Below are 14,319 nucleotides of genomic sequence, written 5' to 3' on the forward strand. Positions count from 1 at the left end.
TCCCAGCAATTTTTGGACCTGTTGACTACATTCAGACGCATTTAACAAAGGACCCAGAGTCTCAAAGCTAGTAAGTTCCCACAGACTTTGTGAAAATAAGCAGCAGGGTATGTGCAAGGGAGACCTACTTAGCGCCCCGATGGAGCAGGAGTCTGCAGAATGAGCTCCGCAGCACTGAACACTTGAAAATTACACCCATCTGGGGAAACAGACACAGCCAAAGAGGCTAGAAAGTAGACACATACACACACACACCCCCCCCCCTGTTCTCTAGGCCCCCAAATGAGGCGACAAAGTAGCAGTCAGAATTCAACGCGTCCATCAGCGTCTGTGCTCAGACACCCAGGTTTCATTGGTTTTAACAGTTTTGGGTTTAAGGTTCCCATCTTCTCCTTAGCACCTCATGCATAACAGAAAACCCTGCACACAAATGTGAGTTTTCAGAGGAAAGTAGAAACTCAAGTCTGAAAAGTAGCTATAATATGTTAGCGACCCTTTCATAGGCTGTTAATATATTGAAGCTGCAATAAGACCATATTGAAGTTTTTACACACACAAAGTACAAATACCATTAATACAAGCAACTGCACCATATTTTGAGACTGCATTTCAAGTGGTCAGCACAAGGCAAGGGAAGTTATGTTTAACTACCTGTACATAATGCCAACAAATGAGATATATAGTCATATCAGGAAACTGCCTGTTCAGCATTATAAAACAACTGACCAGAAAACCTTCTTTATTGCTGCTTTCCAGTGATAGCCACCTGCTTCACATTAACAAGCACATAAGCTTTCTACCTAGGTCAACAGAAGAGAAAGGTGCTCCTACAACAACCATGTAAGTTTACTGCACTATTTTTGTTCTAGTATCTGTTCCAGTTGAAAATCCATGCTTTATACCTGACCAATATCTATGAGACTTTCAATTCCCCCCATCTTCACTAGCAACCTTCCAGAAAGAGCTTAAGCTGCAATGCACCTTAACTAAAAAGGTGTGTGCCAGCACACCATCAGGCCCATGTACAAAGCACAGAAATAGCAGAGATTTGTGGGTTACAGCTTCTCTCCTGTGACATTTCCCATTATACGCCCAGCCAGCGCATGCTGAGCATCCCACACATTGACCCATTTCAGGTACATTGCTCACAGGGTAAATGTATGAGTCACTGTCACAGCACATTTGCCCTAAGACTTACCAAGAGAAATTCACTAAGAGGAAAAATCCCCCTTGTTCTAATAGCAGAAAGTTGGAAAGCTCAAAGATTCCCAGTCTCATGGATCCAGGGGAGGCCATAGCTGGGGACAGTAAAATCACATTTCTCCAGGTTTCCCAAATGCAGCCTGGTCTCCTCATCCAGCCTGTACTGGTTCAGCTACAGTAGCACCTATGGACACTGTTTTGCTACCAAGGGAAAAGTCGGTAAAAGACAGAGCAAGCCAAGCCAGCAGGGGGCTGCCAGTTACAGCCTGGCCATGTTGCATGGTCCTCGTGCCCTTGTCCTACCAACAGGAGTTGCTTCAGCAAGGTTTGAGAAATGGGCTTCTGTATTAAGCAGCTTCATTCCACCTGAACATAAATAATCTCACATTTCACATCAGCCCTGCACATGAGGAAGGTTTTCTGAGGAATACCTTGTCAGGGACAGCAGTACAACCTCCTACTCATGAAGCAAAAGAACCTCTTATCTAATGGGTATCTTGTCCTAGACTCCATCGCAGTAGGATCCTTGGGTATTGTTAAGGACTTCACGGGAGACCCAGATGTAACTTAGATAAACACAGTGAGGAAAGAAAAGTCAGCAATGTGTTTCAGTTTAAACCTCTCTAACCTAAGAATCTCTCTTTAAGCCACTCAGAAAAGCCTTTAAAATCTGATAATCACTTAATAATATTTCACACTTGCTGCTCAACCTGAAAACCTCAGTTACAGCTTTTGTAAACTGTGTCACCGTTCTTGTTCCAGATGGCTTGCAAAATAATTTATAAACAACAAAGTTCAGCAGGTTCATAGCAGCTCTTCAATTCCAGCACTTTGCCCACCCACTTCAGCGTAACTGAGAGCTTTCAATCAGCTCCTTCCTCTCATGGGGCCTTCAAACAGCACCAGAGCATGTGTTCAACTTGCTCTCAGAAAATAGCCAGCCAAACAGGGAGGGTCAGACATCTAGGCAACTCTATAGCATACCCGCAGCATGCTCACACTGCCTTTTTCCTTTATTTTTTTTTATATATAAACCTAGTTGAGAATAAGCAGGAAGATGTTCCAGAGTTTTAAAAACACCTTTGTTAAAATACACAGTTCCTACAAAACAATTTCAGTTTGCCATAGTTCAAATTCTGAATATAATATTCCCAGCAGGAATATACTGTAAATGCAAACATAACATCTCACAGGGTCAGAACGGCTTTTTTTACTGGTTTAACTAAATGTATGCTAAGTGTTATAAGAAATAGAGTATGTCAAAAAGGGCCTTCTCTGTACCTGACAGATTTCCACTGCTATTTCTGTTTCTTCCTCTCCTCTCCTCTCCTCTCCTCTCCTCTCCTCTCCTCTCCTCTCCTCTCCTCTCCTCTCCTCTCCTCTCCCTTTCCTTGCTGGTGTTTACATTGGCTCTGTTTTTCTTGTGTCCCTTCAAAACCTCCTTGTCCTGGATTGGCCTTTGGGCCACAGAGGAAAAAGGAAGAGATATTGCTTCACAGTCGCTTTAAAGGTCATGCAGTCTGAACCGGACAGAGACAAATTCCACTTCACTTTCAGCTCCTCTGATCACAGGCATATCCACACAAAGTATTCTGGAAACTGCAGGACAATATTAAGGTTGCATTAAGCCCAATAAAATATACCTTGCCTGTCAACATAGGTGATTAGCCTAGGCTCAATGCCCCATGAATCACAGACATATGGTTTCCAGGAGGCTCAGGATAAATAGAGCAGTATGGAGGCATGCCCTAAGTACTAAATACGTCTGAAGTCTGCAAAGGGTGTCAGGGCATCAGCACATTCAATCGATCCAGGACAGCAGCCCCCAGTGTATCTCATCATTTCAGCTGGTGAGAAAGAGGCAACTTGTCTCCTGAGGAGTGTAGTCCTAGCTTGGCAAGCTTTTTAGAAATTAGGGCTGATTTGAGCTTGTTTTCTGGCCACTGCCAATAAGATGCAGCATGCTGTGGTCTGTGGATATGTTTTCTCACTTCGCCTTACACCAGCACGCTGAGCCTGAAGGGATGACTGGCAAGAATAAGGCGCTTGTGGTGGAGGAGACCACCTCTAGGCAAGCATGCAACTGAGAAAAGTGTTCCTTAAAAAAACATTCAACAGCCCAGAACTCCTGGAGCAACAAACAAAGCCAGTCTGACGCCGAGGTTTGTGTACCATCTCAGTAACCAATGGCTAGTTAATGCTGGATTCTTCTCCAAGGCATTCTCCTCCTCCCACAAACCCTGTGGTTTCCACAGCATACACAAATTTGTCAAAATGGAAATAGCACAGTTTTGCTTTGTGTTTAAACATAATTTGTATTGAGCTATTGTATAAACGTTGCTTAAGAACTAATTCAGGGCTTTTAATGGGTTTATGTCCTGCTCACAATTGCTGGGAAGTATCAGCATATTGAGAAGAAAAAGGATTCCTTTAGTTTTGACACACAGCAGAGGTTTTTAAGTAAAGCAGACAACTGAAACAATCACAAGATCTCCAATATTTGCAAGGAGATTTTCAGTACAAGTGTCTGCCGGCTGTCTTAGTAGTGCCCAGGAACCTTAAAAAAACCCCACAGGCAACAAGTTCTGCCAGCAGGAGTAATTTCAGTAGCACAATGCAATAAAACAGTATTGCAGAAGCTGGAGAGCAACACAATCACATACCTAGCCCACAGAGGGATTCCAAACTGCAGAAGCAACCCTTCCAGCTTCTGGAAACAGCCTAAAGGTCTCCATGACACCTGCTGTTCCTGTGTTGTGCTCTCAAGGAGAGGTTGCTCCATCGGGGCTTTCCCACACCACATCAATAGCCAGCTGCAGGTTTGGACAATGGGAGCAATTTGAAGCTGGACAAATTGAAGAAGCCAAAAGCTTCTCTGGCATATAGTCAAAGTCTGATGAGCTGTTATTTAACAGCCTTAGAATTCAGGGAGTAATTAATAAGTAATTTAATAATAAAAAAGGAAAGAGAAGGAAGGGCAGAAGGAAAGATTCTGCAAACAAGCATAAGTCTCAGGAACTCACTGAGCCCTGTAAAGGTTTCCTAATTGGACAGTGAGGGCAACAGGATACAATCAGGCATTGTCCGACAGACAGTTTTCTGGCATTCTGGGATTTTAATCCCACTGCTGCTTGATGGGCATAGTATTAAATTCCCTTTTTCAGGTGCAAACCGTTTCAACCCTTTGCCCAGGAAAGTTAAAATTCCTTTCTATTCAAAATGTAATTAAACCACAAAATGCGAAAGTGTCTATGGATATACAAAACAAAAAGCTGTCTAGGTTTAAAAAAAGTCCATCTAGTAAGGGGTTAATTACAAGGAAACTGGTTATCGATTAGCATCTTGTGTAGTAAGATCAAAACCAACAATTCTGGTGTTATCTAGATAGTAATAAGAGTTAAATCTGCATTCATGGAACAGTAAAGCCAGAATTTTTAAGCACAATTGCCACCCTATTGTAGGCCTGGACTTATGTTTGAACACAATCCCAAATCAGCAGATTTTCAGACTGACATCTAAAATTACACAGAACATAATTTTATTATCATAGTGGGGTTTTTCACCCCCTTTTGCTCAAACTGAGACAGGCTGAATTTAACCTTTTGCACAGCACTAATTATGAAGGCATAGGGTTAGGGGTTTTCTTAAGGGAGAAAGAAAGAAAGGGACAGGGGGTGGAAAATTACAAGTTAACCACCTCCCCAGTTCTGTTCTGTTGTCTGCTCCTCACTCCTCTGGGAGATGTCAGGCACCACAGCAGTCCTTGTCCTGAGTTTGCAAAGACTTAACAAATGTAACATACGGTCTCGGCACCCATGGTAGTGGAAGAAATAGGTTGGACTAAGCTCTGGCTGACCAGCATCTCCCATAGAAGCACTCCATGGATGCGCTTTCTCACATGCCATGTGTCAAAAGACTCCTTAGTCCCCTGCAAGCACTAAGGATAAGGCGGCAGAGCAGGGGAGCTGTGCCTTACGTGCGGTGCCAGGCGCGCGGCCGAAGGCAGACAGCTTGCAACCACAGAAATAGCTCGGGTAGCCAGCAAATCAATATTTGCGTGTTATTGTTCTCACATACATCCCGTTTGCTGATCCAACACTTGTTCCCGCAGAAACAGGATCAGAGCAGCCGGCGGCAGCCAGCAGGCAACCAGAGCCAGCTCCCCCTGGAGTCGGCACACAGGTGTGCTGCCTCCAACCAGAAGGCAAAGACCGACGACTTCTTTTAATTAGGGAATAATGCGTTTACATTACAAAAAGATCTTGTAGAAGGAGGCACAGTTTCCTCCAGCATTTATCCTCCTCAGCAAAATATCACGGCTCTCTCTCCTCAGCACGCAGCAGCTGCTTTGCACGACTCCTTGTCCTATTTCTGAGCAACCCAGACCAAAAAGCACCATCTTCGTATGTGACCAGCAAAGAGGTTCCCTTCCCTTAGAGGACAAGGAAAAGAAAACTAAAAGGAAGCCAAGGACGTTTTCTGATAGTGTGCATTCAGTCGTGCTCTACACCTCACTCTAGCAGAAGCAGTCATCATTTCAGGACAGCAGCAACTCAGCAGCTGTGAGGACATCAGAGACGGGCTGCACCCAGGGGTGCTGAGAGAAGGAGTTGCTCTTGTAGTGTGTCCGCTCTCTCTTGGTTTTAAAAAATCACAGAGACCAGCAGAGATGTCCCACACCTGGAGAAAGGCAAGCATTGCACCCACCTCCAGAAAAAGCCTAAGGACAATACAGTGAGTTGCCAGCTGGTCAGCCTCATTCTGCTTTGTAAGAAGCAATCTCTGAATACAGCTGGGGACAGTCAGCACGGACTGACCAAGGGTAAATCATGTTTAACCAATCTAATTGCTCTCTGGGGTGAAATGACTGGATCTGAGGAAAGAGGCAGAGCAGTGGACATACAGCCTCAGTACAGATGGAGGATTAAGGCAAGAAGTAAATTCGTCCTGGATGCTTGTTATATTTAACTTTTAAGGTAGAAGGGATGGCTGGCCTGCCTCGACCAAAGAAGTACAGCTTCTAATCACACAAACAGAGCACTAGCACTCCCTCATTGTATTTTTGCATAAGGGGAAGTTATGGATGAAATTGCATTACCAAAAAGAAAACTATGTAGAAACGTGTAATTCCCCTCTACATTCCCAACTAGGTGTTTGTAACTTTTGTACAAAATAAAAAATCTTCATGTGCTTAAAATCTGCAAAAGATAAAACAGTCACACCAAGCAATCCACCTGGAATCCAGCCCATTAGAAAAGCTCATGTCAGGATTATCAGACTAGATCTGACAGAAAAATCTTCAAGAGAGTACATACATGGATGACCAACTTCTAGAAGCTTTTGTCAGCCCTACAGACAATTCTTCCAATAGGTCCAACATACCAGCCTTCTTCCCTTTCCTTATCTCACCCAGCAAATGAATGCTATTAAATACGTAATCTTTTTGCAGTGGGCTACACAAACAAAATACACACAGTTAATTAATGCTGCAGTCATTTCTTTGATCTTCCAATGAAAACAAAATTTAAAAGTCATACTATTTCAGCCTAGAAGCTTAGAGTTAAAAAGCTTAGGAATTCATGTGGGACTTTGAATCCAAGAATCATTGGGCTGATGTCATTAGAAGAGCTGAATTAGACTTGTAATTATTCCCTTATGAGTTCCACTGTCTATCTGAGAAAGAAGGGTATTCATTTCTGTCCTCAAAATTGATTTACTTTGGTGAAAAAGCAGAAGGGTTGGAGAGAGCAAGAACTTGGTTTTACTGTGCATCTGACAGAATACAAGAAAATAAGTGTCAAGAGTGAACAACATCTCTGCCAGTCAATAGGAGCCATACCTTCTGTTTACATGGCATGGCAGTTTCCTTGAGATCCTCAGCATAACTCCTATCTCCACAGTTCCAGCTGGCTGTCCACTGCTTAGTGCAGTAGCACTTCAATAACATGCAAATGTTTGACAGTTATTGGGCTTAAGTACATCTGCATATTTATAAACAACCATTCCAAACCACATCCCCATTTAAGGAAACTGCTTAATCACACCAAGCCTAAAGTCTCTCTCATATCCATTAAACAATAAGCTGCAGCCAGATTCACTCATTTTATATTTGTATCGTACTTTTTAAAATACTTCTCACATAGCTAGGTCAAAAAAATGTGTCAATCGACTTTTTCTTTTGTGGCAATCAAACTTTTCCCTTTATTAAACCCTATTTTTCTATTGAAAAGGCAAAAATAAGTCAAAAAAAGTTATGCTTTAGAAATCAAGATAATGTAAATTCACAGCAATAAAACACAAGCATCCAGTAAACCATATTTAATGTTTTATCCATAATCTATAAAATATTCAGTCAAAATATGCAACCCCTGAAAATATTCAAAGCAAAAGTTTGAGAAGCACCAGACAAACAATGCACAGAATTGAAAGTTGCCCCAAAAATCTACAGATTTAATTCATCTGGAGCTTTAACATGGAGTCCCGTAAATTTGGCCATAAACTCAGATTTCTCAAAAATTTTCATGCAAATTATATTTAGTGATAAAAGACTTTTTAAAAAAATCAGAAGTTATTTTCAAATGGACAAAAATACACCTAAACCGGCAGGTTACAAACCAGCCATGAAGTATCAGAGAAACCTACACGAACAGTTTCTGCACATGAACAGTAGAACTTGAATCGAGTATGTTGTTACAGACAAGAGGTGAGCGTGAGCTGCACTTGCATGTTTAAAGAAAGCACAGGTCTGAAAGGAAAATGCCTTCTCTGTAGAGACCTAATCTGGGTGATCCCTCGGTATGGATTACATAAAAAGCTTCATTGCATCTCCTGCTTCTGGCCCACTATCTACAGAAACAATTTTAAGGATAACCGTGATGAGGAGAAACTGAAATATCTGAAATGTTAGCACGATAATCTGAAGCATTACATAACTACCACAGTAAAATACAGAAGCATAAGCATTGCAAGCTTCATTTTGCTCATATTTGGCTGTGTATATTTCATTGCATCAGAGTCAAGTATGTTCTCAGCTCTCTTTGGAGTTTTATAAGACACATGCAACAAATGAGAAGTGAAGTCCCGGAACAGAGAAGATATGTCATAACAACTACCAGTGCACAAGAAATCAACTTACTAAGGCAAAAATACAAAAATCTGTGAAACTGAACCTAAAAATTCATGGTGGGTTTCTTGAGGTTGTGCGTTTTTTGGGGTTTTTTTGTTTTGTTTTGTTTTGTTTAGTTTAAGAAAATGTGCAATAAACCCAGATATGCGCAAATGAACAAAATATGAAAAAAGATTCTAGAGAGCACTCATTAAAAACCAAATATTTTTCATTTACAGGAGCTTAACTTGCCTGCATATTTCCCATTCTATGTATAGGAAATGCTGCAGAGTAAGAGTAACACAGCAACTACTACAGCAACACAGAGACACATATTTTCACATGGGATGTTGAAGTTTAATTACAAGATAATTCCATATACAATTCACATTATATGCTATGACAATTCTCAAAATAAAAGAAAAAAAGTGAAGATAAAACTATTTTATGCAAAGATGCTTGTATCGGTTTTGTGTTTTTAATACAAGCTTTGTGCTTTCTCCACACTTTGATTCGTTTTTTATAGCCTCCAATTAAGAATAGGAATGCACCCAGCTAGGACTTCCATTGTTCCATTGCCTAAAATGTGGCCCCATTACAGCTGATAAAGATTGAAGGTAGCATTTTAAAAACTCCCAAAACGTTTTAGCTTTTAAGACTCTTCTTCAGAACCATGCTCAGAAACATTGTCTCACTGGAATTCAATGTCCAAAGTTTTTATAAAACATTGGCCTTAGAAGTCTTCAATCCATTTGTAATTTCTGAAAGTTTTACAACCAGCCTAGAACTTTTTCCTCCGGTATATCTTCCTATAAAGACAATCAAAAGGACAGGTTTTTTATTGAACAAATACTTCAAAAAGAAAATACTAGAATGTATGGTGGGATGGTTTGTTTTATGAGCAACTGGTTTGGGGTTTTTTGAAGGTAAAAAGTTTAATTTCATGTTTTGAGTTGGCCTGGGTACCAACTTGGCATTAATTTTCTTTCTTGTACCAGTGATGACACACCTGATGAAATAAAGACCTTGTTGGAGGTAATATACTAATGGCATCTCATCATCAGGACAATCGGATTTTGTGACAGCTTACTGTTAAGGTAGAGAGCTGGTCCTTACACAGACCTTTGATGATGCTTACCTTACCTTTCTACCTCAAATGAGTGAAATGCTGCCTACATGAGATTTAATATCAACGTGAGAAATCACATCTTTCATTAATGATGAACAGAGCATACCAAAATAAGATCAGCAAAATGGTGTGGGAGATACAATATCACATGTCTGAGATCTTCACTGGACTTCTTCTCCTGTACCTCAGTGTGTGCTTTTAGCTGAGCTCTCTCTGGTCAATTAAAAGAAAATAATGGATCAAAGAGACTGCAAAAAGAGATCACTGTCTTGCATTTGGGACATACTCTGACCTCCGAGTCACATAGTATGTGCCAGAAAGGTAAGTACACTGAGTGGGTAGATTTTATCGAGTACACTGTGGTTAAACCAACTTTTATCAGGAGTTCCAGGTGGAGAGATGCCTGGGAACAGTTCCTTCCAACTGAGCCTGAGCTATATCTGCTCCTTTCAAGCTTCATCACTTTGCTTAAGGTCAATACCAAGGCTTCAGAAGATAGATAAAGCTCAAGAAAGCAAAATATCTACTCCAAAGAAATACTCCTTAATTTCTTCTTTTGATATGAAGTGTTTACCAGAGTTTAGGGTCTTTGAAAAGACCCTGAAAAATCATGTTACCTCTTTTGACAAAGCCAGCTTTGAAGACCACTGAGTTAACAATCTCATTTTAAAAATGAACACTCACACTGCTTTAAGTTCTAGTTTATTTCTATTACTGAACATCATAAAAAAAATAAAAACCGTGATTATATAAGGCCCAGGCAGGAATCTGAAACACAGAAGACAGATCAGATCCAAAGCATACCTGACCAGCATACTCTAACCAGCACAGCACAGCTGATTATTGCTCACTATGTGCAGAATATTTTGAATATGCTAACAACAGGACATTTTGAAGAAAATCAAAGTTTAGTACACTTTCTTAGTCTTTTACAAAACTAATACTTTTAGCTAAACAGCACCCTCAATTACCAAGTGGGTCAGATATTTTTAGTTTCAAAGACCTATTTTCCAGCAAATTAAACTGTTTGGCCTGAAATTTTCCTTTTCTATAAACATAAACTTCAGTTTTCACAAACAAACGAATTGAAGAATACACACTGTGAAATCCTGGCGGCCTTTCCTTTGGGAAGCCTTAGAAGACACTTGCTTTGGATCAGGAACTGGCAACATGCCTGTCAGTTATGAACATGCCTGCTTTTTCTTTCTGGCTTTTTGTTTTTTTAACTCAGAATCTTCTCAGATCTCTCTACCTGGTAGAAAACCTAAATCTGTGCACAGACACTTTGTAAAAATAACTTAAATTTCAGTACATAAATTCTCTAAGTTTGTGCTGGCTTGCAGTTGCAATTAAAAAGCTGTTGTTAGGTTATAGAGGATCACTCTGCTTCTCAACTGGTGAAGTACCACAGAGAATTGCAGGAAAGAATTAATTATTTTGCCCTCATATCAGGGCTGGAACAGCATATAGTTAGTGCAATTTGCTCTTATACTGCATAAAGGGAAAACAAAACATCAAATAGCTTGTGAGTTTAAAGAATGCTTTCTCTTTGAGGGGAGGGAGAGGTGAGAAGGGATGTTTATGTAAATGAGGCAGAGAAACTACAGAGAAAAAAGATGCAAGCATATAATTAAAATCTGTATCATAATGCCTACATACAACGTACCCACTGAGATTACAGGACCAATATTGATTTCTAGCATCAAACTTTTCAATGTTACATTTTACAACTTAATAACTTTCTTTTAAAATATGCTTTTCATGTGTAATCTCTATTATAGCACAATGGGCCCAAGATAATTTTTCAAACAAAGAAAGACTTTTATCAAACAGAAAGTACGAACTTCTTTTAAACTCTGATCCCAGTTCTTTGATGTGATCCAAGCAGCTGAATGTCTGAAGCCACACAGTTTCATACCAGCTTGCACAATACCAGAAGTTCTTCTGCACGTTGTGGTGTACACCTACATAATGAGTGTCTGTAAGGGCTACATGGCTAGGTGTTAAAGACAGATTCACATTTGGGTTTGACCTTAGTAAATTTTGTAATTTTAAGGTGACACTCCTGAAAGTATTTACTTCTGTATTCAAAGGCAGTATTAAAAAAAGGGAAATGGTCTTCTGATACCGGGAAGGTATTTATTCCCCAAACATTTTTACCCCTGTTTTGTTTTACCAATAAAATCAGGACTTTTGACTTGGTAAGAAAGAGGTTTCTTCAAAAAAAGAAAAAGCTGCATCTTTATTAAATCAAAACAGATTTGGACAGCTGTCATTCTCCCAAAATGTAGATGATTATGAGGCCTAAGACAAGAAGCATACGATTAGCAGGTTTTTTCTTAAGGCTCTGGCTGTCTCATATGTCAGACAGGCATGTGTATTATGCACATCCAGCAGGGGACAAAGATCAGAAATTTAAAGGAGCTGTTTGTGATTTTGGATGGGATGTGGCACACAGATGAAAGAGCAAACATTTTTCCCCTTGGTTTAACGCTAGCACTAGATTCCTAAATTAAGCCCAGCAGGAAATAAACATCCACCACAGATTTCAAAAGATATCTCACATCTTTGTATTAAAATGTGTTATTTTAAGAGTCCCAAATGCTGCATGTCTGAGTTTTATTAAGTCCAGAGCCAACATAGGAAGTGTTATTTGATTTTACTTTAAAAGAACGCAGAAAATATCAGTGGACAATGGGATGCAAATTGCAGGAAGCCAAAACAAAATTGAAGAGTATGAGATAATGGGCCTGATGCTATTATCTACAGGAATACTAAGGCCACAGGCTTCAAAACATTACTTTGATGACCTTGAGAGCTCGCTCAGACTACAGAACATCAAGTTAGCAGATTTTCCAGGGGGAGTGGAAGGGCAACAGTCTCAATTTTTCTCTTCCAAACAGACTAGGGAGATGTTTCTGATAGGCATTTCTGATTTCCTTCTACAATAAATAGCGACAATGTTGTACTCCAAAGGAGAACAAAATTAACCATCACTCCACATGTTCCTCACATATTTCATGTGTGTGGTTCTTGGTGAAAAGAATAATTCTATGTCCATATACCAAGCAGTTAAAAGTTCCAGCTCTGAAAATTCTCAATACAAAGTCTAAAACTACCAGGATAGGATTTTGCCCAGATCAATCACAATACACTGAGCTTTTATTTTGGAGTTTGCAGATACTATTTTTTTCCTCTTCTTTCTCACTGACTTTGATGATGTTTTGGGATTAAAATAAGGAGCAGACAGTTCCCATGAGATGAAAGACATAACTGCAAAGAATACTTACTTAGAAGATTAAAAAAAAAACAAAAAACAACCTCTTGGAGTTTGAGATGCTGTTACATATTTATTTAAAGAAACACTCCCTTGAAGGGGCTTAGAGTTCAATATTTTAAATAAGTTTCTGCTTTATCAACTCTGGTTGGAAATAAAATGCCTTTTTTAATTGCCAAACTGATCAAAATTATAACAATACATTCCCAAGCAGGCTAAATGCATTCTTACAGGCAGAAAGAATAGCTCCAAGTTCTTCTGCAAACAGTGCCAGTAATAAAACCTAAGCTTCTCTCATTTATGGCCAATTACAACTCCCAGCAACCCCTACTTCAGTGGCACCATTTCAACAAGGTTCCACACATCCCTCCCCCATCAGCTAACTCCCAGCTGTGCACAGGGGTAGCCCCACTATGGCAAAGACTGAGCCATGCTTCAGGAGCTTCAGCCAAGCTCTCAGACCAGACGGAGCAGAGACCTGGTAGGCTCACACATCTCTCAGAAAGGACTAATTTATCTTTCTCTTCTAGCCAGTCCCACATTTCATAACATTTTTATTGCTTTCCCCTTCCAACTCTGCCCAAACCTCCTATGGCCAGGACAATCAAAGGTTATTGGGTGAAGGGATGAGGCAGAAGAGGTGTGGAGGGAGAAATAAAAAAAAAAAAGGGAGAGAGAAAAAAAAAGAAACAAAAAAAAGAAAAAGTCTTGTTTTCTTTGGGAAGTAGGCTAAAGGCTGAAGTAGTTTTGACAGCAGGCAGAATTCTGTGCACATGAATGAGCTTTCTCACACTCCTGGGTCACCTGACCCAGAGGAGAAAGAAGACCTTTGGTTTCTGTTCCTGACACCACTTCTGCATGCAGTGTTAAGCCAAACTGATTTATGTTTCCCTTTGTGCAGGCTTAAAATAAGCCCATAGTAACTTACATACATCTTCCACATTGTGGACAAGAGTAATTTATTAGGTATAACAGGCTTTGAGATCCCTGGGTGAAAAATGGAAAGAGCTAACTCAGTAGTTTCTAACTCAGGGCCTGATTGGCATCAGCAGACTCACACACTACTTCAGGTACCTACATTCACCAGCTTGTGTCTCCAAGTTACAGGTCTCATTATAAGTTTCCAATACCTGCAAACTTTAGAAATCCACCGCTGTGAGGTTGATGAGGTATTGGATTTACTATGAACTCAGATTAAAAATTATGCTGGACCTTAAGAAAATGCTGACAAAGACAGAAGCAAATACCAGTTAACATCCAAAACTCATTTCTCCTAAAAGGCCAGCGAAACTACACTTAAAACTCCCTGAATGTATCAACCTACAGGTGTAATAATTCGGCCCATCTTTGCAAAAGGTAAGTTCATCCTTTGCAAGTTTCTTGTTTTCATACATTATAGTAAAAAACATTAAAATTATGTTTGCTGTTCTTTGCCAACTTTGGAATCTAGGAAAGAATGCTTCCTCCTTTCATTACATTTCTCTTCTTGCTAATGTACTTAAAGTCCATATTTCTCTACAGTCCTAAAATCCAGATTTATCCCTTTATATTTGATCCTGTGTTTCATTCCAATCACTTGGCTACTATGCAGGTTTTGCCCTCAAA

The 14,319-nt window shown here is 40.0% G+C and overlaps 1 protein-coding gene across 7 annotated transcripts in view; it reads right to left on the bottom strand.

Moving 5' to 3' along the window:
* The window catches only part of LOC116446410, a 300,266-nt gene that overhangs the window by 124,468 nt on the left and 161,479 nt on the right, over window positions 1–14,319 (bottom strand). The window lies entirely within an intron of this gene.

The sequence above is a fragment of the Corvus moneduloides genome, chromosome 1 (genome assembly GCF_009650955.1).
Source record: "Corvus moneduloides isolate bCorMon1 chromosome 1, bCorMon1.pri, whole genome shotgun sequence".
Lineage (NCBI taxonomy): Eukaryota > Metazoa > Chordata > Aves > Passeriformes > Corvidae > Corvus > Corvus moneduloides.